Raw genomic sequence first — 27,420 nt, 5'->3', positions numbered from 1 at the left:
GGGGCAGTCAACCACCAGTACACACAGCAGAACCTAAACCCATACCATTATTGCTAAGCAGCAAGACAGGGGCCCATTGCACTCCCACGGGGCCTTTTTAAATGCAATCCATAACCCGGATTTGCCAGGAACCCTTCTTACTCCTCCTACTTGCATGTGACACTGGGCTTAGGATCTGCATAGGAAACACACACACAAGCACACACCTACCTTTGTTGCCTGCAGATGCCTCCTTGGCTGTCCCCAAACGGTATCAAACCAACACCCACGGGAAGCTGTAAGCATAGAGGACATGCCTGCACCCCATTGGACTTACCTGTGTGGGTTAAATCCGGGTTATTTGACAACCTATGGCGGTGATGGTTCTGCTCAGGCAGAGCAGTGCTGATGCTCCTCATAAAGCTGTCGCTGCTGTGAAGGTTCTAGGTGACATCACAAATCCCTTTGGTTACATACACAACAAAGCTGGGTTGTTGTTGTTTACACTCTGCAAGGCCTGTGGAAGTGAGTGACATCATAGCACTGTAGTTCTGAGGGTTCAAGATGGATGCAACAATCTCCTGTTGCTTCTATGAAGGCCGTAATAGACGACATCACCAAACAGCTCCATAGTCACATACACAGCAAAGGAGAGATGTTGTTTACACCTAGTGATGTCAGTGGTATTGAGTGACATCACAGCACAGTGCTAAGGCTCCTGGGCCTGGACACAGCAGCGGCTGCAATATCTCAACGGAGAATACGTTTATATCTATGTGTGTGTGTGCGCATATATATATATATATATATATATATATATATATATATTTCTCCGCCGAAATCACTTTTAAACCCATTTCCACCTTTTTTTCCCTTCTCTTCCTCTTACTTTTTTTTCACGTTTTTTTACGTTTTTCTCCTTTTCGCCTCTTTTCTGGGCGTATTATTCTTCTTTTTCTTCTTTTTTTTTCGTCTAATGCATACCCCATCAGTGCAGCAATGCTTATTCAATACCGCCAGCAGATGGAGACACTGGGGGATAATTTTCTAAGGATTTATACTGATTTTTCCTGTCTGAATTTGTCGCACAGAAAGTTGCAGGCCAAATATGTGTGACATTTCTGCGACTTTAGCTTCTAGAGCATTTTTACAACATTATACATAGGTGCTGAATACATAAAAAGCGACTGTTCAGCGACAGACAAGTCGCATCGGCTGAAAGTAGGCCAGAATGTCAGTCCATGTTGGAGCAGGTTTAGATACAGTCTAAAGCATAGATCTCAAAGTCTGTGCACAGAATTTAGCAAGGGCCTCGCACCTTCTGATGCATCAGGTAGGTGCACAATAGCATAGCCTAACCCTCTGTACTTTGGTCTATATTGATGCGGGACATAGACAGCCAGCTGATGACCAATCCATTAGTGCAATGGATGGCTGGAAGCATTTGTCTTTGCCTTTGCAATACCACAGAAGCAATGCATGGTCAATGTACAGCAATGACACACCTGTGTGAACAGCCAGGAGACCCCCCCCCCCCCCATGTTATGTTACATAGTTACATAGTTAGTACGGTCGAAAAAAGACATATGTCCATCACGTTCAACCAGGGAATTAAGGGGTAGGGGTGTGGCGCGATATTGGGGAAGGGATGAGATTTTATATTTCTTCATAAGCATTAATCTTATTTTGTCAATTAGGAACATTCAGCACCCACCCGCTATCAAGGCAGCTGCCTATCATGTCATGCCCTACCTGCACAGGTGTGCTGGCTACTCAAATGATCCAATTAAGGAGGCCATTTAGTCAGCAGCAGCAGAAGTCCTGTGCCTGGACGCTCCAACAGGGGCCAGACACAAGCAGAAGCAGAAGCAGCAGAAGCAGCAGCAGCACCACCTTTTGTTTATTGGCTGCAGCAGCAGCAAGGCCCACAGGGCTGGCTAGCTGGCTAGCCAGCAAGCAGGTAGCAATGAAAGTAGGAATCTTTCTTTTTAACCCTGTAAGGGGGTGGTGCACTGTACCCGAAGATACTGCCATATCGGGTCAATGCATAGGGCGACGGAAGCAAGCTTCGAAATCGGCCCCCGTTCTCAAAAATCCATTTAATATATGGTCCCCAGATAGGGGACGTATCAGATATTAAACTGATAAGAACAGATACTACACTTGATCTTAGCCAAAAGGCCGAGAAGCGATAACCGTGAAAGGGGCGGGCCCAACAAGGTCCCCTTCATGGGCACTATCACTGCTTGCTGTCAGGGAGGCTGCCAGACAATTTTCCATGCACACTCTGGGCTGGGGGGCAGTCAACCACCAGTACACACAGCAGAACCTAAACCCATACCATTATTGCTAAGCAGCAAGACAGGGGCCCATTGCACTCCCACGGGGCCTTTTTAAATGCAATCCATAACCCGGATTTGCCAGGAACCCTTCTTACTCCTCCTACTTGCATGTGACACTGGGCTTAGGATCTGCATAGGAAACACACACACAAGCACACACCTACCTTTGTTGCCTGCAGATGCCTCCTTGGCTGTCCCCAAACGGTATCAAACCAACACCCACGGGAAGCTGTAAGCATAGAGGACATGCCTGCACCCCATTGGACTTACCTGTGTGGGTTAAATCCGGGTTATTTGACAACCTATGGCGGTGATGGTTCTGCTCAGGCAGAGCAGTGCTGATGCTCCTCATAAAGCTGTCGCTGCTGTGAAGGTTCTAGGTGACATCACAAATCCCTATGGTTACATACACAACAAAGCTGGTGGGTTGTTGTTGTTTACACTCTGCAAGGCCTGTGGAAGTGAGTGACATCATAGCACTGTAGTTCTGAGGGTTCAAGATGGATGCAACAATCTCCTGTTGCTTCTATGAAGGCCGTAATAGACGACATCACCAAACAGCTCCATAGTCACATACACAGCAAAGGAGAGATGTTGTTTACACCTAGTGATGTCAGTGGTATTGAGTGACATCACAGCACAGTGCTAAGGCTCCTGGGCCTGGACACAGCAGCGGCTGCAATATCTCAACGGAGAATACGTTTATATCTATGTGTGTGTGTGCGCATATATATTATATATATATATATATATATATATATATATATATATATATATATATATATTTCTCCGCCGAAATCACTTTTAAACCCATTTCCACCTTTTTTTCCCTTCTCTTCCTCTTACTTTTTTTTCACGTTTTTTTACGTTTTTCTCCTTTTCGCCTCTTTTCTGGGCGTATTATTCTTCTTTTTCTTCTTTTTTTTCGTCTAATGCATACCCCATCAGTGCAGCAATGCTTATTCAATACCGCCAGCAGATGGAGACACTGGGGGATAATTTTCTAAGGATTTATACTGATTTTTCCTGTCTGAATTTGTCGCACAGAAAGTTGCAGGCCAAATATGTGTGACATTTCTGCGACTTTAGCTTCTAGAGCATTTTTACAACATTATACATAGGTGCTGAATACATAAAAAGCGACTGTTCAGCGACAGACAAGTCGCATCGGCTGAAAGTAGGCCAGAATGTCAGTCCATGTTGGAGCAGGTTTAGATACAGTCTAAAGCATAGATCTCAAAGTCTGTGCACAGAATTTAGCAAGGGCCTCGCACCTTCTGATGCATCAGGTAGGTGCACAATAGCATAGCCTAACCCTCTGTACTTTGGTCTATATTGATGCGGGACATAGACAGCCAGCTGATGACCAATCCATTAGTGCAATGGATGGCTGGAAGCATTTGTCTTTGCCTTTGCAATACCACAGAAGCAATGCATGGTCAATGTACAGCAATGACACACCTGTGTGAACAGCCAGGAGACCCCCCCCCCCCCCATGTTATGTTACATAGTTACATAGTTAGTACGGTCGAAAAAAGACATATGTCCATCACGTTCAACCAGGGAATTAAGGGGTAGGGGTGTGGCGCGATATTGGGGAAGGGATGAGATTTTATATTTCTTCATAAGCATTAATCTTATTTTGTCAATTAGGAACATTCAGCACCCACCCGCTATCAAGGCAGCTGCCTATCATGTCATGCCCTACCTGCACAGGTGTGCTGGCTACTCAAATGATCCAATTAAGGAGGCCATTTAGTCAGCAGCAGCAGAAGTCCTGTGCCTGGACGCTCCAACAGGGGCCAGACACAAGCAGAAGCAGAAGCAGCAGAAGCAGCAGCAGCACCACCTTTTGTTTATTGGCTGCAGCAGCAGCAAGGCCCACAGGGCTGGCTAGCTGGCTAGCCAGCAAGCAGGTAGCAATGAAAGTAGGAATCTTTCTTTTTAACCCTGTAAGGGGGTGGTGCACTGTACCCGAAGATACTGCCATATCGGGTCAATGCATAGGGCGACGGAAGCAAGCTTCGAAATCGGCCCCCGTTCTCAAAAATCCATTTAATATATGGTCCCCAGATAGGGGACGTATCAGATATTAAACTGATAAGAACAGATACTACACTTGATCTTAGCCAAAAGGCCGAGAAGCGATAACCGTGAAAGGGGCGGGCCCAACAAGGTCCCCTTCATGGGCACTATCACTGCTTGCTGTCAGGGAGGCTGCCAGACAATTTTCCATGCACACTCTGGGCTGGGGGGCAGTCAACCACCAGTACACACAGCAGAACCTAAACCCATACCATTATTGCTAAGCAGCAAGACAGGGGCCCATTGCACTCCCACGGGGCCTTTTTAAATGCAATCCATAACCCGGATTTGCCAGGAACCCTTCTTACTCCTCCTACTTGCATGTGACACTGGGCTTAGGATCTGCATAGGAAACACACACACAAGCACACACCTACCTTTGTTGCCTGCAGATGCCTCCTTGGCTGTCCCCAAACGGTATCAAACCAACACCCACGGGAAGCTGTAAGCATAGAGGACATGCCTGCACCCCATTGGACTTACCTGTGTGGGTTAAATCCGGGTTATTTGACAACCTATGGCGGTGATGGTTCTGCTCAGGCAGAGCAGTGCTGATGCTCCTCATAAAGCTGTCGCTGCTGTGAAGGTTCTAGGTGACATCACAAATCCCTTTGGTTACATACACAACAAAGCTGGGTTGTTGTTGTTTACACTCTGCAAGGCCTGTGGAAGTGAGTGACATCATAGCACTGTAGTTCTGAGGGTTCAAGATGGATGCAACAATCTCCTGTTGCTTCTATGAAGGCCGTAATAGACGACATCACCAAACAGCTCCATAGTCACATACACAGCAAAGGAGAGATGTTGTTTACACCTAGTGATGTCAGTGGTATTGAGTGACATCACAGCACAGTGCTAAGGCTCCTGGGCCTGGACACAGCAGCGGCTGCAATATCTCAACGGAGAATACGTTTATATCTATGTGTGTGTGTGCGCATATATATATATATATATATATATATATATATATATATATATATTTCTCCGCCGAAATCACTTTTAAACCCATTTCCACCTTTTTTTCCCTTCTCTTCCTCTTACTTTTTTTTCACGTTTTTTTACGTTTTTCTCCTTTTCGCCTCTTTTCTGGGCGTATTATTCTTCTTTTTCTTCTTTTTTTTCGTCTAATGCATACCCCATCAGTGCAGCAATGCTTATTCAATACCGCCAGCAGATGGAGACACTGGGGGATAATTTTCTAAGGATTTATACTGATTTTTCCTGTCTGAATTTGTCGCACAGAAAGTTGCAGGCCAAATATGTGTGACATTTCTGCGACTTTAGCTTCTAGAGCATTTTTACAACATTATACATAGGTGCTGAATACATAAAAAGCGACTGTTCAGCGACAGACAAGTCGCATCGGCTGAAAGTAGGCCAGAATGTCAGTCCATGTTGGAGCAGGTTTAGATACAGTCTAAAGCATAGATCTCAAAGTCTGTGCACAGAATTTAGCAAGGGCCTCGCACCTTCTGATGCATCAGGTAGGTGCACAATAGCATAGCCTAACCCTCTGTACTTTGGTCTATATTGATGCGGGACATAGACAGCCAGCTGATGACCAATCCATTAGTGCAATGGATGGCTGGAAGCATTTGTCTTTGCCTTTGCAATACCACAGAAGCAATGCATGGTCAATGTACAGCAATGACACACCTGTGTGAACAGCCAGGAGACCCCCCCCCCCCCCCATGTTATGTTACATAGTTACATAGTTAGTACGGTCGAAAAAAGACATATGTCCATCACGTTCAACCAGGGAATTAAGGGGTAGGGGTGTGGCGCGATATTGGGGAAGGGATGAGATTTTATATTTCTTCATAAGCATTAATCTTATTTTGTCAATTAGGAACATTCAGCACCCACCCGCTATCAAGGCAGCTGCCTATCATGTCATGCCCTACCTGCACAGGTGTGCTGGCTACTCAAATGATCCAATTAAGGAGGCCATTTAGTCAGCAGCAGCAGAAGTCCTGTGCCTGGACGCTCCAACAGGGGCCAGACACAAGCAGAAGCAGAAGCAGCAGAAGCAGCAGCAGCACCACCTTTTGTTTATTGGCTGCAGCAGCAGCAAGGCCCACAGGGCTGGCTAGCTGGCTAGCCAGCAAGCAGGTAGCAATGAAAGTAGGAATCTTTCTTTTTAACCCTGTAAGGGGGTGGTGCACTGTACCCGAAGATACTGCCATATCGGGTCAATGCATAGGGCGACGGAAGCAAGCTTCGAAATCGGCCCCCGTTCTCAAAAATCCATTTAATATATGGTCCCCAGATAGGGGACGTATCAGATATTAAACTGATAAGAACAGATACTACACTTGATCTTAGCCAAAAGGCCGAGAAGCGATAACCGTGAAAGGGGCGGGCCCAACAAGGTCCCCTTCATGGGCACTATCACTGCTTGCTGTCAGGGAGGCTGCCAGACAATTTTCCATGCACACTCTGGGCTGGGGGGCAGTCAACCACCAGTACACACAGCAGAACCTAAACCCATACCATTATTGCTAAGCAGCAAGACAGGGGCCCATTGCACTCCCACGGGGCCTTTTTAAATGCAATCCATAACCCGGATTTGCCAGGAACCCTTCTTACTCCTCCTACTTGCATGTGACACTGGGCTTAGGATCTGCATAGGAAACACACACACAAGCACACACCTACCTTTGTTGCCTGCAGATGCCTCCTTGGCTGTCCCCAAACGGTATCAAACCAACACCCACGGGAAGCTGTAAGCATAGAGGACATGCCTGCACCCCATTGGACTTACCTGTGTGGGTTAAATCCGGGTTATTTGACAACCTATGGCGGTGATGGTTCTGCTCAGGCAGAGCAGTGCTGATGCTCCTCATAAAGCTGTCGCTGCTGTGAAGGTTCTAGGTGACATCACAAATCCCTTTGGTTACATACACAACAAAGCTGGGTTGTTGTTGTTTACACTCTGCAAGGCCTGTGGAAGTGAGTGACATCATAGCACTGTAGTTCTGAGGGTTCAAGATGGATGCAACAATCTCCTGTTGCTTCTATGAAGGCCGTAATAGACGACATCACCAAACAGCTCCATAGTCACATACACAGCAAAGGAGAGATGTTGTTTACACCTAGTGATGTCAGTGGTATTGAGTGACATCACAGCACAGTGCTAAGGCTCCTGGGCCTGGACACAGCAGCGGCTGCAATATCTCAACGGAGAATACGTTTATATCTATGTGTGTGTGTGCGCATATATATATATATATATATATATATATATATATATATATATATATTCTCCGCCGAAATCACTTTTAAACCCATTTCCACCTTTTTTTCCCTTCTCTTCCTCTTACTTTTTTTTCACGTTTTTTTACGTTTTTCTCCTTTTCGCCTCTTTTCTGGGCGTATTATTCTTCTTTTTCTTCTTTTTTTTCGTCTAATGCATACCCCATCAGTGCAGCAATGCTTATTCAATACCGCCAGCAGATGGAGACACTGGGGGATAATTTTCTAAGGATTTATACTGATTTTTCCTGTCTGAATTTGTCGCACAGAAAGTTGCAGGCCAAATATGTGTGACATTTCTGCGACTTTAGCTTCTAGAGCATTTTTACAACATTATACATAGGTGCTGAATACATAAAAAGCGACTGTTCAGCGACAGACAAGTCGCATCGGCTGAAAGTAGGCCAGAATGTCAGTCCATGTTGGAGCAGGTTTAGATACAGTCTAAAGCATAGATCTCAAAGTCTGTGCACAGAATTTAGCAAGGGCCTTGCACCTTCTGATGCATCAGGTAGGTGCACAATAGCATAGCCTAACCCTCTGTACTTTGGTCTATATTGATGCGGGACATAGACAGCCAGCTGATGACCAATCCATTAGTGCAATGGATGGCTGGAAGCATTTGTCTTTGCCTTTGCAATACCACAGAAGCAATGCATGGTCAATGTACAGCAATGACACACCTGTGTGAACAGCCAGGAGACCCCCCCCCCCCCATGTTATGTTACATAGTTACATAGTTAGTACGGTCGAAAAAAGACATATGTCCATCACGTTCAACCAGGGAATTAAGGGGTAGGGGTGTGGCGCGATATTGGGGAAGGGATGAGATTTTATATTTCTTCATAAGCATTAATCTTATTTTGTCAATTAGGAACATTCAGCACCCACCCGCTATCAAGGCAGCTGCCTATCATGTCATGCCCTACCTGCACAGGTGTGCTGGCTACTCAAATGATCCAATTAAGGAGGCCATTTAGTCAGCAGCAGCAGAAGTCCTGTGCCTGGACGCTCCAACAGGGGCCAGACACAAGCAGAAGCAGAAGCAGCAGAAGCAGCAGCAGCACCACCTTTTGTTTATTGGCTGCAGCAGCAGCAAGGCCCACAGGGCTGGCTAGCTGGCTAGCCAGCAAGCAGGTAGCAATGAAAGTAGGAATCTTTCTTTTTAACCCTGTAAGGGGGTGGTGCACTGTACCCGAAGATACTGCCATATCGGGTCAATGCATAGGGCGACGGAAGCAAGCTTCGAAATCGGCCCCCGTTCTCAAAAATCCATTTAATATATGGTCCCCAGATAGGGGACGTATCAGATATTAAACTGATAAGAACAGATACTACACTTGATCTTAGCCAAAAGGCCGAGAAGCGATAACCGTGAAAGGGGCGGGCCCAACAAGGTCCCCTTCATGGGCACTATCACTGCTTGCTGTCAGGGAGGCTGCCAGACAATTTTCCATGCACACTCTGGGCTGGGGGGCAGTCAACCACCAGTACACACAGCAGAACCTAAACCCATACCATTATTGCTAAGCAGCAAGACAGGGGCCCATTGCACTCCCACGGGGCCTTTTTAAATGCAATCCATAACCCGGATTTGCCAGGAACCCTTCTTACTCCTCCTACTTGCATGTGACACTGGGCTTAGGATCTGCATAGGAAACACACACACAAGCACACACCTACCTTTGTTGCCTGCAGATGCCTCCTTGGCTGTCCCCAAACGGTATCAAACCAACACCCACGGGAAGCTGTAAGCATAGAGGACATGCCTGCACCCCATTGGACTTACCTGTGTGGGTTAAATCCGGGTTATTTGACAACCTATGGCGGTGATGGTTCTGCTCAGGCAGAGCAGTGCTGATGCTCCTCATAAAGCTGTCGCTGCTGTGAAGGTTCTAGGTGACATCACAAATCCCTTTGGTTACATACACAACAAAGCTGGGTTGTTGTTGTTTACACTCTGCAAGGCCTGTGGAAGTGAGTGACATCATAGCACTGTAGTTCTGAGGGTTCAAGATGGATGCAACAATCTCCTGTTGCTTCTATGAAGGCCGTAATAGACGACATCACCAAACAGCTCCATAGTCACATACACAGCAAAGGAGAGATGTTGTTTACACCTAGTGATGTCAGTGGTATTGAGTGACATCACAGCACAGTGCTAAGGCTCCTGGGCCTGGACACAGCAGCGGCTGCAATATCTCAACGGAGAATACGTTTATATCTATGTGTGTGTGTGCGCATATATATATATATATATATATATATATATATATATATATATATTTCTCCGCCGAAATCACTTTTAAACCCATTTCCACCTTTTTTTCCCTTCTCTTCCTCTTACTTTTTTTTCACGTTTTTTTACGTTTTTCTCCTTTTCGCCTCTTTTCTGGGCGTATTATTCTTCTTTTTCTTCTTTTTTTTCGTCTAATGCATACCCCATCAGTGCAGCAATGCTTATTCAATACCGCCAGCAGATGGAGACACTGGGGGATAATTTTCTAAGGATTTATACTGATTTTTCCTGTCTGAATTTGTCGCACAGAAAGTTGCAGGCCAAATATGTGTGACATTTCTGCGACTTTAGCTTCTAGAGCATTTTTACAACATTATACATAGGTGCTGAATACATAAAAAGCGACTGTTCAGCGACAGACAAGTCGCATCGGCTGAAAGTAGGCCAGAATGTCAGTCCATGTTGGAGCAGGTTTAGATACAGTCTAAAGCATAGATCTCAAAGTCTGTGCACAGAATTTAGCAAGGGCCTCGCACCTTCTGATGCATCAGGTAGGTGCACAATAGCATAGCCTAACCCTCTGTACTTTGGTCTATATTGATGCGGGACATAGACAGCCAGCTGATGACCAATCCATTAGTGCAATGGATGGCTGGAAGCATTTGTCTTTGCCTTTGCAATACCACAGAAGCAATGCATGGTCAATGTACAGCAATGACACACCTGTGTGAACAGCCAGGAGACCCCCCCCCCCCCATGTTATGTTACATAGTTACATAGTTAGTACGGTCGAAAAAAGACATATGTCCATCACGTTCAACCAGGGAATTAAGGGGTAGGGGTGTGGCGCGATATTGGGGAAGGGATGAGATTTTATATTTCTTCATAAGCATTAATCTTATTTTGTCAATTAGGAACATTCAGCACCCACCCGCTATCAAGGCAGCTGCCTATCATGTCATGCCCTACCTGCACAGGTGTGCTGGCTACTCAAATGATCCAATTAAGGAGGCCATTTAGTCAGCAGCAGCAGAAGTCCTGTGCCTGGACGCTCCAACAGGGGCCAGACACAAGCAGAAGCAGAAGCAGCAGAAGCAGCAGCAGCACCACCTTTTGTTTATTGGCTGCAGCAGCAGCAAGGCCCACAGGGCTGGCTAGCTGGCTAGCCAGCAAGCAGGTAGCAATGAAAGTAGGAATCTTTCTTTTTAACCCTGTAAGGGGGTGGTGCACTGTACCCGAAGATACTGCCATATCGGGTCAATGCATAGGGCGACGGAAGCAAGCTTCGAAATCGGCCCCCGTTCTCAAAAATCCATTTAATATATGGTCCCCAGATAGGGGACGTATCAGATATTAAACTGATAAGAACAGATACTACACTTGATCTTAGCCAAAAGGCCGAGAAGCGATAACCGTGAAAGGGGCGGGCCCAACAAGGTCCCCTTCATGGGCACTATCACTGCTTGCTGTCAGGGAGGCTGCCAGACAATTTTCCATGCACACTCTGGGCTGGGGGGCAGTCAACCACCAGTACACACAGCAGAACCTAAACCCATACCATTATTGCTAAGCAGCAAGACAGGGGCCCATTGCACTCCCACGGGGCCTTTTTAAATGCAATCCATAACCCGGATTTGCCAGGAACCCTTCTTACTCCTCCTACTTGCATGTGACACTGGGCTTAGGATCTGCATAGGAAACACACACACAAGCACACACCTACCTTTGTTGCCTGCAGATGCCTCCTTGGCTGTCCCCAAACGGTATCAAACCAACACCCACGGGAAGCTGTAAGCATAGAGGACATGCCTGCACCCCATTGGACTTACCTGTGTGGGTTAAATCCGGGTTATTTGACAACCTATGGCGGTGATGGTTCTGCTCAGGCAGAGCAGTGCTGATGCTCCTCATAAAGCTGTCGCTGCTGTGAAGGTTCTAGGTGACATCACAAATCCCTTTGGTTACATACACAACAAAGCTGGGTTGTTGTTGTTTACACTCTGCAAGGCCTGTGGAAGTGAGTGACATCATAGCACTGTAGTTCTGAGGGTTCAAGATGGATGCAACAATCTCCTGTTGCTTCTATGAAGGCCGTAATAGACGACATCACCAAACAGCTCCATAGTCACATACACAGCAAAGGAGAGATGTTGTTTACACCTAGTGATGTCAGTGGTATTGAGTGACATCACAGCACAGTGCTAAGGCTCCTGGGCCTGGACACAGCAGCGGCTGCAATATCTCAACAGAGAATACGTTTATATCTATGTGTGTGTGTGCGCATATATATATATATATATATATATATATATATATATATATATATATATTTCTCCGCCGAAATCACTTTTAAACCCATTTCCACCTTTTTTTCCCTTCTCTTCCTCTTACTTTTTTTTCACTTTTTTTACGTTTTTCTCCTTTTCGCCTCTTTACTGGGCGTATTATTCTTCTTTTTCTTCTTTTTTTTCGTCTAATGCATACCCCATCAGTGCAGCAATGCTTATTCAATACCGCCAGCAGATGGAGACACTGGGGGATAATTTTCTAAGGATTTATACTGATTTTTCCTGTCTGAATTTGTCGCACAGAAAGTTGCAGGCCAAATATGTGTGACATTTCTGCGACTTTAGCTTCTAGAGCATTTTTACAACATTATACATAGGTGCTGAATACATAAAAAGCGACTGTTCAGCGACAGACAAGTCGCATCGGCTGAAAGTAGGCCAGAATGTCAGTCCATGTTGGAGCAGGTTTAGATACAGTCTAAAGCATAGATCTCAAAGTCTGTGCACAGAATTTAGCAAGGGCCTCGCACCTTCTGATGCATCAGGTAGGTGCACAATAGCATAGCCTAACCCTCTGTACTTTGGTCTATATTGATGCGGGACATAGACAGCCAGCTGATGACCAATCCATTAGTGCAATGGATGGCTGGAAGCATTTGTCTTTGCCTTTGCAATACCACAGAAGCAATGCATGGTCAATGTACAGCAATGACACACCTGTGTGAACAGCCAGGAGACCCCCCCCCCCCCCATGTTATGTTACATAGTTACATAGTTAGTACGGTCGAAAAAAGACATATGTCCATCATGTTCAACCAGGGAATTAAGGGGTAGGGGTGTGGCGCGATATTGGGGAAGGGATGAGATTTTATATTTCTTCATAAGCATTAATCTTATTTTGTCAATTAGGAACATTCAGCACCCACCCGCTATCAAGGCAGCTGCCTATCATGTCATGCCCTACCTGCACAGGTGTGCTGGCTACTCAAATGATCCAATTAAGGAGGCCATTTAGTCAGCAGCAGCAGAAGTCCTGTGCCTGGACGCTCCAACAGGGGCCAGACACAAGCAGAAGCAGAAGCAGCAGAAGCAGCAGCAGCACCACCTTTTGTTTATTGGCTGCAGCAGCAGCAAGGCCCACAGGGCTGGCTAGCTGGCTAGCCAGCAAGCAGGTAGCAATGAAAGTAGGAATCTTTCTTTTTAACCCTGTAAGGGGGTGGTGCACTGTACCCGAAGATACTGCCATATCGGGTCAATGCATAGGGCGACGGAAGCAAGCTTCGAAATCGGCCCCCGTTCTCAAAAATCCATTTAATATATGGTCCCCAGATAGGGGACGTATCAGATATTAAACTGATAAGAACAGATACTACACTTGATCTTAGCCAAAAGGCCGAGAAGCGATAACCGTGAAAGGGGCGGGCCCAACAAGGTCCCCTTCATGGGCACTATCACTGCTTGCTGTCAGGGAGGCTGCCAGACAATTTTCCATGCACACTCTGGGCTGGGGGGCAGTCAACCACCAGTACACACAGCAGAACCTAAACCCATACCATTATTGCTAAGCAGCAAGACAGGGGCCCATTGCACTCCCACGGGGCCTTTTTAAATGCAATCCATAACCCGGATTTGCCAGGAACCCTTCTTACTCCTCCTACTTGCATGTGACACTGGGCTTAGGATCTGCATAGGAAACACACACACAAGCACACACCTACCTTTGTTGCCTGCAGATGCCTCCTTGGCTGTCCCCAAACGGTATCAAACCAACACCCACGGGAAGCTGTAAGCATAGAGGACATGCCTGCACCCCATTGGACTTACCTGTGTGGGTTAAATCCGGGTTATTTGACAACCTATGGCGGTGATGGTTCTGCTCAGGCAGAGCAGTGCTGATGCTCCTCATAAAGCTGTCGCTGCTGTGAAGGTTCTAGGTGACATCACAAATCCCTTTGGTTACATACACAACAAAGCTGGGTTGTTGTTGTTTACACTCTGCAAGGCCTGTGGAAGTGAGTGACATCATAGCACTGTAGTTCTGAGGGTTCAAGATGGATGCAACAATCTCCTGTTGCTTCTATGAAGGCCGTAATAGACGACATCACCAAACAGCTCCATAGTCACATACACAGCAAAGGAGAGATGTTGTTTACACCTAGTGATGTCAGTGGTATTGAGTGACATCACAGCACAGTGCTAAGGCTCCTGGGCCTGGACACAGCAGCGGCTGCAATATCTCAACGGAGAATACGTTTATATCTATGTGTGTGTGTGCGCATATATATATATATATATATATATATATATATATATATATATATATATATATATTCTCCGCCGAAATCACTTTTAAACCCATTTCCACCTTTTTTTCCCTTCTCTTCCTCTTACTTTTTTTTCACGTTTTTTTACGTTTTTCTCCTTTTCGCCTCTTTTCTGGGCGTATTATTCTTCTTTTTCTTCTTTTTTTTCGTCTAATGCATACCCCATCAGTGCAGCAATGCTTATTCAATACCGCCAGCAGATGGAGACACTGGGGGATAATTTTCTAAGGATTTATACTGATTTTTCCTGTCTGAATTTGTCGCACAGAAAGTTGCAGGCCAAATATGTGTGACATTTCTGCGACTTTAGCTTCTAGAGCATTTTTACAACATTATACATAGGTGCTGAATACATAAAAAGCGACTGTTCAGCGACAGACAAGTCGCATCGGCTGAAAGTAGGCCAGAATGTCAGTCCATGTTGGAGCAGGTTTAGATACAGTCTAAAGCATAGATCTCAAAGTCTGTGCACAGAATTTAGCAAGGGCCTCGCACCTTCTGATGCATCAGGTAGGTGCACAATAGCATAGCCTAACCCTCTGTACTTTGGTCTATATTGATGCGGGACATAGACAGCCAGCTGATGACCAATCCATTAGTGCAATGGATGGCTGGAAGCATTTGTCTTTGCCTTTGCAATACCACAGAAGCAATGCATGGTCAATGTACAGCAATGACACACCTGTGTGAACAGCCAGGAGACCCCCCCCCCCCCCATGTTATGTTACATAGTTACATAGTTAGTACGGTCGAAAAAAGACATATGTCCATCACGTTCAACCAGGGAATTAAGGGGTAGGGGTGTGGCGCGATATTGGGGAAGGGATGAGATTTTATATTTCTTCATAAGCATTAATCTTATTTTGTCAATTAGGAACATTCAGCACCCACCCGCTATCAAGGCAGCTGCCTATCATGTCATGCCCTACCTGCACAGGTGTGCTGGCTACTCAAATGATCCAATTAAGGAGGCCATTTAGTCAGCAGCAGCAGAAGTCCTGTGCCTGGACGCTCCAACAGGGGCCAGACACAAGCAGAAGCAGAAGCAGCAGAAGCAGCAGCAGCACCACCTTTTGTTTATTGGCTGCAGCAGCAGCAAGGCCCACAGGGCTGGCTAGCTGGCTAGCCAGCAAGCAGGTAGCAATGAAAGTAGGAATCTTTCTTTTTAACCCTGTAAGGGGGTGGTGCACTGTACCCGAAGATACTGCCATATCGGGTCAATGCATAGGGCGACGGAAGCAAGCTTCGAAATCGGCCCCCGTTCTCAAAAATCCATTTAATATATGGTCCCCAGATAGGGGACGTATCAGATATTAAACTGATAAGAACAGATACTACACTTGATCTTAGCCAAAAGGCCGAGAAGCGATAACCGTGAAAGGGGCGGGCCCAACAAGGTCCCCTTCATGGGCACTATCACTGCTTGCTGTCAGGGAGGCTGCCAGACAATTTTCCATGCACACTCTGGGCTGGGGGGCAGTCAACCACCAGTACACACAGCAGAACCTAAACCCATACCATTATTGCTAAGCAGCAAGACAGGGGCCCATTGCACTCCCACGGGGCCTTTTTAAATGCAATCCATAACCCGGATTTGCCAGGAACCCTTCTTACTCCTCCTACTTGCATGTGACACTGGGCTTAGGATCTGCATAGGAAACACACACACAAGCACACACCTACCTTTGTTGCCTGCAGATGCCTCCTTGGCTGTCCCCAAACGGTATCAAACCAACACCCACGGGAAGCTGTAAGCATAGAGGACATGCCTGCACCCCATTGGACTTACCTGTGTGGGTTAAATCCGGGTTATTTGACAACCTATGGCGGTGATGGTTCTGCTCAGGCAGAGCAGTGCTGATGCTCCTCATAAAGCTGTCGCTGCTGTGAAGGTTCTAGGTGACATCACAAATCCCTTTGGTTACATACACAACAAAGCTGGGTTGTTGTTGTTTACACTCTGCAAGGCCTGTGGAAGTGAGTGACATCATAGCACTGTAGTTCTGAGGGTTCAAGATGGATGCAACAATCTCCTGTTGCTTCTATGAAGGCCGTAATAGACGACATCACCAAACAGCTCCATAGTCACATACACAGCAAAGGAGAGATGTTGTTTACACCTAGTGATGTCAGTGGTATTGAGTGACATCACAGCACAGTGCTAAGGCTCCTGGGCCTGGACACAGCAGCGGCTGCAATATCTCAACGGAGAATACGTTTATATCTATGTGTGTGTGTGTGCATATATATATATATATATATATATATATATATATATATATATATATATATTTCTCCGCCGAAATCACTTTTAAACCCATTTCCACCTTTTTTTCCCTTCTCTTCCTCTTACTTTTTTTTCACGTTTTTTTACGTTTTTCTCCTTTTCGCCTCTTTTCTGGGCGTATTATTCTTCTTTTTCTTCTTTTTTTTCGTCTAATGCATACCCCATCAGTGCAGCAATGCTTATTCAATACCGCCAGCAGATGGAGACACTGGGGGATAATTTTCTAAGGATTTATACTGATTTTTCCTGTCTGAATTTGTCGCACAGAAAGTTGCAGGCCAAATATGTGTGACATTTCTGCGACTTTAGCTTCTAGAGCATTTTTACAACATTATACATAGGTGCTGAATACATAAAAAGCGACTGTTCAGCGACAGACAAGTCGCATCGGCTGAAAGTAGGCCAGAATGTCAGTCCATGTTGGAGCAGGTTTAGATACAGTCTAAAGCATAGATCTCAAAGTCTGTGCACAGAATTTAGCAAGGGCCTCGCACCTTCTGATGCATCAGGTAGGTGCACAATAGCATAGCCTAACCCTCTGTACTTTGGTCTATATTGATGCGGGACATAGACAGCCAGCTGATGACCAATCCATTAGTGCAATGGATGGCTGGAAGCATTTGTCTTTGCCTTTGCAATACCACAGAAGCAATGCATGGTCAATGTACAGCAATGACACACCTGTGTGAACAGCCAGGAGACCCCCCCCCCCCCCATGTTATGTTACATAGTTACATAGTTAGTACGGTCGAAAAAAGACATATGTCCATCACGTTCAACCAGGGAATTAAGGGGTAGGGGTGTGGCGCGATATTGGGGAAGGGATGAGATTTTATATTTCTTCATAAGCATTAATCTTATTTTGTCAATTAGGAACATTCAGCACCCACCCGCTATCAAGGCAGCTGCCTATCATGTCATGCCCTACCTGCACAGGTGTGCTGGCTACTCAAATGATCCAATTAAGGAGGCCATTTAGTCAGCAGCAGCAGAAGTCCTGTGCCTGGACGCTCCAACAGGGGCCAGACACAAGCAGAAGCAGAAGCAGCAGAAGCAGCAGCAGCACCACCTTTTGTTTATTGGCTGCAGCAGCAGCAAGGCCCACAGGGCTGGCTAGCTGGCTAGCCAGCAAGCAGGTAGCAATGAAAGTAGGAATCTTTCTTTTTAACCCTGTAAGGGGGTGGTGCACTGTACCCGAAGATACTGCCATATCGGGTCAATGCATAGGGCGACGGAAGCAAGCTTCGAAATCGGCCCCCGTTCTCAAAAATCCATTTAATATATGGTCCCCAGATAGGGGACGTATCAGATATTAAACTGATAAGAACAGATACTACACTTGATCTTAGCCAAAAGGCCGAGAAGCGATAACCGTGAAAGGGGCGGGCCCAACAAGGTCCCCTTCATGGGCACTATCACTGCTTGCTGTCAGGGAGGCTGCCAGACAATTTTCCATGCACACTCTGGGCTGGGGGGCAGTCAACCACCAGTACACACAGCAGAACCTAAACCCATACCATTATTGCTAAGCAGCAAGACAGGGGCCCATTGCACTCCCACGGGGCCTTTTTAAATGCAATCCATAACCCGGATTTGCCAGGAACCCTTCTTACTCCTCCTACTTGCATGTGACACTGGGCTTAGGATCTGCATAGGAAACACACACACAAGCACACACCTACCTTTGTTGCCTGCAGATGCCTCCTTGGCTGTCCCCAAACGGTATCAAACCAACACCCACGGGAAGCTGTAAGCATAGAGGACATGCCTGCACCCCATTGGACTTACCTGTGTGGGTTAAATCCGGGTTATTTGACAACCTATGGCGGTGATGGTTCTGCTCAGGCAGAGCAGTGCTGATGCTCCTCATAAAGCTGTCGCTGCTGTGAAGGTTCTAGGTGACATCACAAATCCCTTTGGTTACATACACAACAAAGCTGGGTTGTTGTTGTTTACACTCTGCAAGGCCTGTGGAAGTGAGTGACATCATAGCACTGTAGTTCTGAGGGTTCAAGATGGATGCAACAATCTCCTGTTGCTTCTATGAAGGCCGTAATAGACGACATCACCAAACAGCTCCATAGTCACATACACAGCAAAGGAGAGATGTTGTTTACACCTAGTGATGTCAGTGGTATTGAGTGACATCACAGCACAGTGCTAAGGCTCCTGGGCCTGGACACAGCAGCGGCTGCAATATCTCAACGGAGAATACGTTTATATCTATGTGTGTGTGTGCGCATATATATATATATATATATATATATATATATATATATATATATATATTTCTCCGCCGAAATCACTTTTAAACCCATTTCCACCTTTTTTTCCCTTCTCTTCCTCTTACTTTTTTTTCACGTTTTTTTACGTTTTTCTCCTTTTCGCCTCTTTTCTGGGCGTATTATTCTTCTTTTTCTTCTTTTTTTTCGTCTAATGCATACCCCATCAGTGCAGCAATGCTTATTCAATACCGCCAGCAGATGGAGACACTGGGGGATAATTTTCTAAGGATTTATACTGATTTTTCCTGTCTGAATTTGTCGCACAGAAAGTTGCAGGCCAAATATGTGTGACATTTCTGCGACTTTAGCTTCTAGAGCATTTTTACAACATTATACATAGGTGCTGAATACATAAAAAGCGACTGTTCAGCGACAGACAAGTCGCATCGGCTGAAAGTAGGCCAGAATGTCAGTCCATGTTGGAGCAGGTTTAGATACAGTCTAAAGCATAGATCTCAAAGTCTGTGCACAGAATTTAGCAAGGGCCTCGCACCTTCTGATGCATCAGGTAGGTGCACAATAGCATAGCCTAACCCTCTGTACTTTGGTCTATATTGATGCGGGACATAGACAGCCAGCTGATGACCAATCCATTAGTGCAATGGATGGCTGGAAGCATTTGTCTTTGCCTTTGCAATACCACAGAAGCAATGCATGGTCAATGTACAGCAATGACACACCTGTGTGAACAGCCAGGAGACCCCCCCCCCCCCATGTTATGTTACATAGTTACATAGTTAGTACGGTCGAAAAAAGACATATGTCCATCACGTTCAACCAGGGAATTAAGGGGTAGGGGTGTGGCGCGATATTGGGGAAGGGATGAGATTTTATATTTCTTCATAAGCATTAATCTTATTTTGTCACCCGCTATCAAGGCAGCTGCCTATCATGTCATGCCCTACCTGCACAGGTGTGCTGGCTACTCAAATGATCCAATTAAGGAGGCCATTTAGTCAGCAGCAGCAGAAGTCCTGTGCCTGGACGCTCCAACAGGGGCCAGACACAAGCAGAAGCAGAAGCAGCAGAAGCAGCAGCAGCACCACCTTTTGTTTATTGGCTGCAGCAGCAGCAAGGCCCACAGGGCTGGCTAGCTGGCTAGCCAGCAAGCAGGTAGCAATGAAAGTAGGAATCTTTCTTTTTAACCCTGTAAGGGGGTGGTGCACTGTACCCGAAGATACTGCCATATCGGGTCAATGCATAGGGCGACGGAAGCAAGCTTCGAAATCGGCCCCCGTTCTCAAAAATCCATTTAATATATGGTCCCCAGATAGGGGACGTATCAGATATTAAACTGATAAGAACAGATACTACACTTGATCTTAGCCAAAAGGCCGAGAAGCGATAACCGTGAAAGGGGCGGGCCCAACAAGGTCCCCTTCATGGGCACTATCACTGCTTGCTGTCAGGGAGGCTGCCAGACAATTTTCCATGCACACTCTGGGCTGGGGGGCAGTCAACCACCAGTACACACAGCAGAACCTAAACCCATACCATTATTGCTAAGCAGCAAGACAGGGGCCCATTGCACTCCCACGGGGCCTTTTTAAATGCAATCCATAACCCGGATTTGCCAGGAACCCTTCTTACTCCTCCTACTTGCATGTGACACTGGGCTTAGGATCTGCATAGGAAACACACACACAAGCACACACCTACCTTTGTTGCCTGCAGATGCCTCCTTGGCTGTCCCCAAACGGTATCAAACCAACACCCACGGGAAGCTGTAAGCATAGAGGACATGCCTGCACCCCATTGGACTTACCTGTGTGGGTTAAATCCGGGTTATTTGACAACCTATGGCGGTGATGGTTCTGCTCAGGCAGAGCAGTGCTGATGCTCCTCATAAAGCTGTCGCTGCTGTGAAGGTTCTAGGTGACATCACAAATCCCTTTGGTTACATACACAACAAAGCTGGGTTGTTGTTGTTTACACTCTGCAAGGCCTGTGGAAGTGAGTGACATCATAGCACTGTAGTTCTGAGGGTTCAAGATGGATGCAACAATCTCCTGTTGCTTCTATGAAGGCCGTAATAGACGACATCACCAAACAGCTCCATAGTCACATACACAGCAAAGGAGAGATGTTGTTTACACCTAGTGATGTCAGTGGTATTGAGTGACATCACAGCACAGTGCTAAGGCTCCTGGGCCTGGACACAGCAGCGGCTGCAATATCTCAACGGAGAATACGTTTATATCTATGTGTGTGTGTGCGCATATATATATATATATATATATATATATATATATATATATATATATTTCTCCGCCGAAATCACTTTTAAACCCATTTCCACCTTTTTTTCCCTTCTCTTCCTCTTACTTTTTTTTCACGTTTTTTTACGTTTTTCTCCTTTTCGCCTCTTTTCTGGGCGTATTATTCTTCTTTTTCTTCTTTTTTTTCGTCTAATGCATACCCCATCAGTGCAGCAATGCTTATTCAATACCGCCAGCAGATGGAGACACTGGGGGATAATTTTCTAAGGATTTATACTGATTTTTCCTGTCTGAATTTGTCGCACAGAAAGTTGCAGGCCAAATATGTGTGACATTTCTGCGACTTTAGCTTCTAGAGCATTTTTACAACATTATACATAGGTGCTGAATACATAAAAAGCGACTGTTCAGCGACAGACAAGTCGCATCGGCTGAAAGTAGGCCAGAATGTCAGTCCATGTTGGAGCAGGTTTAGATACAGTCTAAAGCATAGATCTCAAAGTCTGTGCACAGAATTTAGCAAGGGCCTCGCACCTTCTGATGCATCAGGTAGGTGCACAATAGCATAGCCTAACCCTCTGTACTTTGGTCTATATTGATGCGGGACATAGACAGCCAGCTGATGACCAATCCATTAGTGCAATGGATGGCTGGAAGCATTTGTCTTTGCCTTTGCAATACCACAGAAGCAATGCATGGTCAATGTACAGCAATGACACACCTGTGTGAACAGCCAGGAGACCCCCCCCCCCCCATGTTATGTTACATAGTTACATAGTTAGTACGGTCGAAAAAAGACATATGTCCATCACGTTCAACCAGGGAATTAAGGGGTAGGGGTGTGGCGCGATATTGGGGAAGGGATGAGATTTTATATTTCTTCATAAGCATTAATCTTATTTTGTCAATTAGGAACATTCAGCACCCACCCGCTATCAAGGCAGCTGCCTATCATGTCATGCCCTACCTGCACAGGTGTGCTGGCTACTCAAATGATCCAATTAAGGAGGCCATTTAGTCAGCAGCAGCAGAAGTCCTGTGCCTGGACGCTCCAACAGGGGCCAGACACAAGCAGAAGCAGAAGCAGCAGAAGCAGCAGCAGCACCACCTTTTGTTTATTGGCTGCAGCAGCAGCAAGGCCCACAGGGCTGGCTGCTGGCTAGCCAGCAAGCAGGTAGCAATGAAAGTAGGAATCTTTCTTTTTAACCCTGTAAGGGGGTGGTGCACTGTACCCGAAGATACTGCCATATCGGGTCAATGCATAGGGCGACGGAAGCAAGCTTCGAAATCGGCCCCCGTTCTCAAAAATCCATTTAATATATGGTCCCCAGATAGGGGACGTATCAGATATTAAACTGATAAGAACAGATACTACACTTGATCTTAGCCAAAAGGCCGAGAAGCGATAACCGTGAAAGGGGCGGGCCCAACAAGGTCCCCTTCATGGGCACTATCACTGCTTGCTGTCAGGGAGGCTGCCAGACAATTTTCCATGCACACTCTGGGCTGGGGGGCAGTCAACCACCAGTACACACAGCAGAACCTAAACCCATACCATTATTGCTAAGCAGCAAGACAGGGGCCCATTGCACTCCCACGGGGCCTTTTTAAATGCAATCCATAACCCGGATTTGCCAGGAACCCTTCTTACTCCTCCTACTTGCATGTGACACTGGGCTTAGGATCTGCATAGGAAACACACACACAAGCACACACCTACCTTTGTTGCCTGCAGATGCCTCCTTGGCTGTCCCCAAACGGTATCAAACCAACACCCACGGGAAGCTGTAAGCATAGAGGACATGCCTGCACCCCATTGGACTTACCTGTGTGGGTTAAATCCGGGTTATTTGACAACCTATGGCGGTGATGGTTCTGCTCAGGCAGAGCAGTGCTGATGCTCCTCATAAAGCTGTCGCTGCTGTGAAGGTTCTAGGTGACATCACAAATCCCTTTGGTTACATACACAACAAAGCTGGGTTGTTGTTGTTTACACTCTGCAAGGCCTGTGGAAGTGAGTGACATCATAGCACTGTAGTTCTGAGGGTTCAAGATGGATGCAACAATCTCCTGTTGCTTCTATGAAGGCCGTAATAGACGACATCACCAAACAGCTCCATAGTCACATACACAGCAAAGGAGAGATGTTGTTTACACCTAGTGATGTCAGTGGTATTGAGTGACATCACAGCACAGTGCTAAGGCTCCTGGGCCTGGACACAGCAGCGGCTGCAATATCTCAACGGAGAATACGTTTATATCTATGTGTGTGTGTGCGCATATATATATATATATATATATATATATATATATATATATATATATATATATCTCCGCCGAAATCACTTTTAAACCCATTTCCACCTTTTTTTCCCTTCTCTTCCTCTTACTTTTTTTTCACGTTTTTTTACGTTTTTCTCCTTTTCGCCTCTTTTCTGGGCGTATTATTCTTCTTTTTCTTCTTTTTTTTCGTCTAATGCATACCCCATCAGTGCAGCAATGCTTATTCAATACCGCCAGCAGATGGAGACACTGGGGGATAATTTTCTAAGGATTTATACTGATTTTTCCTGTCTGAATTTGTCGCACAGAAAGTTGCAGGCCAAATATGTGTGACATTTCTGCGACTTTAGCTTCTAGAGCATTTTTACAACATTATACATAGGTGCTGAATACATAAAAAGCGACTGTTCAGCGACAGACAAGTCGCATCGGCTGAAAGTAGGCCAGAATGTCAGTCCATGTTGGAGCAGGTTTAGATACAGTCTAAAGCATAGATCTCAAAGTCTGTGCACAGAATTTAGCAAGGGCCTCGCACCTTCTGATGCATCAGGTAGGTGCACAATAGCATAGCCTAACCCTCTGTACTTTGGTCTATATTGATGCGGGACATAGACAGCCAGCTGATGACCAATCCATTAGTGCAATGGATGGCTGGAAGCATTTGTCTTTGCCTTTGCAATACCACAGAAGCAATGCATGGTCAATGTACAGCAATGACACACCTGTGTGAACAGCCAGGAGACCCCCCCCCCCCCCATGTTATGTTACATAGTTACATAGTTAGTACGGTCGAAAAAAGACATATGTCCATCACGTTCAACCAGGGAATTAAGGGGTAGGGGTGTGGCGCGATATTGGGGAAGGGATGAGATTTTATATTTCTTCATAAGCATTAATCTTATTTTGTCAATTAGGAACATTCAGCACCCACCCGCTATCAAGGCAGCTGCCTATCATGTCATGCCCTACCTGCACAGGTGTGCTGGCTACTCAAATGATCCAATTAAGGAGGCCATTTAGTCAGCAGCAGCAGAAGTCCTGTGCCTGGACGCTCCAACAGGGGCCAGACACAAGCAGAAGCAGAAGCAGCAGAAGCAGCAGCAGCACCACCTTTTGTTTATTGGCTGCAGCAGCAGCAAGGCCCACAGGGCTGGCTAGCTGGCTAGCCAGCAAGCAGGTAGCAATGAAAGTAGGAATCTTTCTTTTTAACCCTGTAAGGGGGTGGTGCACTGTACCCGAAGATACTGCCATATCGGGTCAATGCATAGGGCGACGGAAGCAAGCTTCGAAATCGGCCCCCGTTCTCAAAAATCCATTTAATATATGGTCCCCAGATAGGGGACGTATCAGATATTAAACTGAAGAACAGATACTACACTTGATCTTAGCCAAAAGGCCGAGAAGCGATAACCGTGAAAGGGGCGGGCCCAACAAGGTCCCCTTCATGGGCACTATCACTGCTTGCTGTCAGGGAGGCTGCCAGACAATTTTCCATGCACACTCTGGGCTGGGGGGCAGTCAACCACCAGTACACACAGCAGAACCTAAACCCATACCATTATTGCTAAGCAGCAAGACAGGGGCCCATTGCACTCCCACGGGGCCTTTTTAAATGCAATCCATAACCCGGATTTGCCAGGAACCCTTCTTACTCCTCCTACTTGCATGTGACACTGGGCTTAGGATCTGCATAGGAAACACACACACAAGCACACACCTACCTTTGTTGCCTGCAGATGCCTCCTTGGCTGTCCCCAAACGGTATCAAACCAACACCCACGGGAAGCTGTAAGCATAGAGGACATGCCTGCACCCCATTGGACTTACCTGTGTGGGTTAAATCCGGGTTATTTGACAACCTATGGCGGTGATGGTTCTGCTCAGGCAGAGCAGTGCTGATGCTCCTCATAAAGCTGTCGCTGCTGTGAAGGTTCTAGGTGACATCACAAATCCCTTTGGTTACATACACAACAAAGCTGGGTTGTTGTTGTTTACACTCTGCAAGGCCTGTGGAAGTGAGTGACATCATAGCACTGTAGTTCTGAGGGTTCAAGATGGATGCAACAATCTCCTGTTGCTTCTATGAAGGCCGTAATAGACGACATCACCAAACAGCTCCATAGTCACATACACAGCAAAGGAGAGATGTTGTTTACACCTAGTGATGTCAGTGGTATTGAGTGACATCACAGCACAGTGCTAAGGCTCCTGGGCCTGGACACAGCAGCGGCTGCAATATCTCAACGGAGAATACGTTTATATCTATGTGTGTGTGTGCGCATATATATATATATATATATATATATATATATATATATATATATTTCTCCGCCGAAATCACTTTTAAACCCATTTCCACCTTTTTTTCCCTTCTCTTCCTCTTACTTTTTTTTCACGTTTTTTTACGTTTTTCTCCTTTTCGCCTCTTTTCTGGGCGTATTATTCTTCTTTTTCTTCTTTTTTTTCGTCTAATGCATACCCCATCAGTGCAGCAATGCTTATTCAATACCGCCAGCAGATGGAGACACTGGGGGATAATTTTCTAAGGATTTATACTGATTTTTCCTGTCTGAATTTGTCGCACAGAAAGTTGCAGGCCAAATATGTGTGACATTTCTGCGACTTTAGCTTCTAGAGCATTTTTACAACATTATACATAGGTGCTGAATACATAAAAAGCGACTGTTCAGCGACAGACAAGTCGCATCGGCTGAAAGTAGGCCAGAATGTCAGTCCATGTTGGAGCAGGTTTAGATACAGTCTAAAGCATAGATCTCAAAGTCTGTGCACAGAATTTAGCAAGGGCCTCGCACCTTCTGATGCATCAGGTAGGTGCACAATAGCATAGCCTAACCCTCTGTACTTTGGTCTATATTGATGCGGGACATAGACAGCCAGCTGATGACCAATCCATTAGTGCAATGGATGGCTGGAAGCATTTGTCTTTGCCTTTGCAATACCACAGAAGCAATGCATGGTCAATGTACAGCAATGACACACCTGTGTGAACAGCCAGGAGACCCCCCCCCCCCCCATGTTATGTTACATAGTTACATAGTTAGTACGGTCGAAAAAAGACATATGTCCATCACGTTCAACCAGGGAATTAAGGGGTAGGGGTGTGGCGCGATATTGGGGAAGGGATGAGATTTTATATTTCTTCATAAGCATTAATCTTATTTTGTCAATTAGGAACATTCAGCACCCACCCGCTATCAAGGCAGCTGCCTATCATGTCATGCCCTACCTGCACAGGTGTGCTGGCTACTCAAATGATCCAATTAAGGAGGCCATTTAGTCAGCAGCAGCAGAAGTCCTGTGCCTGGACGCTCCAACAGGGGCCAGACACAAGCAGAAGCAGAAGCAGCAGAAGCAGCAGCAGCACCACCTTTTGTTTATTGGCTGCAGCAGCAGCAAGGCCCACAGGGCTGGCTAGCTGGCTAGCCAGCAAGCAGGTAGCAATGAAAGTAGGAATCTTTCTTTTTAACCCTGTAAGGGGGTGGTGCACTGTACCCGAAGATACTGCCATATCGGGTCAATGCATAGGGCGACGGAAGCAAGCTTCGAAATCGGCCCCCGTTCTCAAAAATCCATTTAATATATGGTCCCCAGATAGGGGACGTATCAGATATTAAACTGATAAGAACAGATACTACACTTGATCTTAGCCAAAAGGCCGAGAAGCGATAACCGTGAAAGGGGCGGGCCCAACAAGGTCCCCTTCATGGGCACTATCACTGCTTGCTGTCAGGGAGGCTGCCAGACAATTTTCCATGCACACTCTGGGCTGGGGGGCAGTCAACCACCAGTACACACAGCAGAACCTAAACCCAT

The 27,420-nt window shown here is 46.1% G+C and overlaps 12 non-coding genes across 12 annotated transcripts; all 12 read right to left on the bottom strand.

The window, feature by feature from the left end:
* Nucleotides 1-1,981: 1,981 nt before the first annotated feature.
* On the bottom strand, nucleotides 1,982-2,172 carry LOC130338282 (U2 spliceosomal RNA). Its single transcript, XR_008879012.1, has one exon. It is a non-coding gene; the product is annotated as a U2 spliceosomal RNA (small nuclear RNA).
* Nucleotides 2,173-4,279: 2,107 nt separating this feature from the next.
* On the bottom strand, nucleotides 4,280-4,470 carry LOC130338281 (U2 spliceosomal RNA). Its single transcript, XR_008879011.1, has one exon. It is a non-coding gene; the product is annotated as a U2 spliceosomal RNA (small nuclear RNA).
* Nucleotides 4,471-6,560: 2,090 nt separating this feature from the next.
* LOC130338280 (U2 spliceosomal RNA) lies at nucleotides 6,561-6,751 on the bottom strand. The gene has a single exon (XR_008879010.1). It is a non-coding gene; the product is annotated as a U2 spliceosomal RNA (small nuclear RNA).
* Nucleotides 6,752-8,840: 2,089 nt separating this feature from the next.
* Nucleotides 8,841-9,031, bottom strand: LOC130338279 (U2 spliceosomal RNA). The gene has a single exon (XR_008879009.1). It is a non-coding gene; the product is annotated as a U2 spliceosomal RNA (small nuclear RNA).
* Nucleotides 9,032-11,119: 2,088 nt separating this feature from the next.
* LOC130338278 (U2 spliceosomal RNA) lies at nucleotides 11,120-11,310 on the bottom strand. The gene has a single exon (XR_008879008.1). It is a non-coding gene; the product is annotated as a U2 spliceosomal RNA (small nuclear RNA).
* Nucleotides 11,311-13,402: 2,092 nt separating this feature from the next.
* On the bottom strand, nucleotides 13,403-13,593 carry LOC130338277 (U2 spliceosomal RNA). The gene has a single exon (XR_008879007.1). It is a non-coding gene; the product is annotated as a U2 spliceosomal RNA (small nuclear RNA).
* Nucleotides 13,594-15,691: 2,098 nt separating this feature from the next.
* On the bottom strand, nucleotides 15,692-15,882 carry LOC130338276 (U2 spliceosomal RNA). The gene has a single exon (XR_008879006.1). It is a non-coding gene; the product is annotated as a U2 spliceosomal RNA (small nuclear RNA).
* A 2,095-nt stretch (nucleotides 15,883-17,977) lies between these two features.
* Nucleotides 17,978-18,168, bottom strand: LOC130338274 (U2 spliceosomal RNA). The gene has a single exon (XR_008879004.1). It is a non-coding gene; the product is annotated as a U2 spliceosomal RNA (small nuclear RNA).
* Nucleotides 18,169-20,239: 2,071 nt separating this feature from the next.
* On the bottom strand, nucleotides 20,240-20,430 carry LOC130338273 (U2 spliceosomal RNA). Its single transcript, XR_008879003.1, has one exon. It is a non-coding gene; the product is annotated as a U2 spliceosomal RNA (small nuclear RNA).
* Nucleotides 20,431-22,519: 2,089 nt separating this feature from the next.
* On the bottom strand, nucleotides 22,520-22,710 carry LOC130338271 (U2 spliceosomal RNA). The gene has a single exon (XR_008879002.1). It is a non-coding gene; the product is annotated as a U2 spliceosomal RNA (small nuclear RNA).
* A 2,095-nt stretch (nucleotides 22,711-24,805) lies between these two features.
* Nucleotides 24,806-24,994, bottom strand: LOC130338300 (U2 spliceosomal RNA). Its single transcript, XR_008879028.1, has one exon. It is a non-coding gene; the product is annotated as a U2 spliceosomal RNA (small nuclear RNA).
* A 2,089-nt stretch (nucleotides 24,995-27,083) lies between these two features.
* Nucleotides 27,084-27,274, bottom strand: LOC130338270 (U2 spliceosomal RNA). The gene has a single exon (XR_008879001.1). It is a non-coding gene; the product is annotated as a U2 spliceosomal RNA (small nuclear RNA).
* Nucleotides 27,275-27,420: the final 146 nt, after the last annotated feature.

Source organism: Hyla sarda, unplaced genomic scaffold (genome assembly GCF_029499605.1).
Source record: "Hyla sarda isolate aHylSar1 unplaced genomic scaffold, aHylSar1.hap1 scaffold_517, whole genome shotgun sequence".
Classification (NCBI taxonomy): domain Eukaryota; kingdom Metazoa; phylum Chordata; class Amphibia; order Anura; family Hylidae; genus Hyla; species Hyla sarda.
This window is presented reverse-complemented; position numbering and strand designations above follow the sequence as displayed.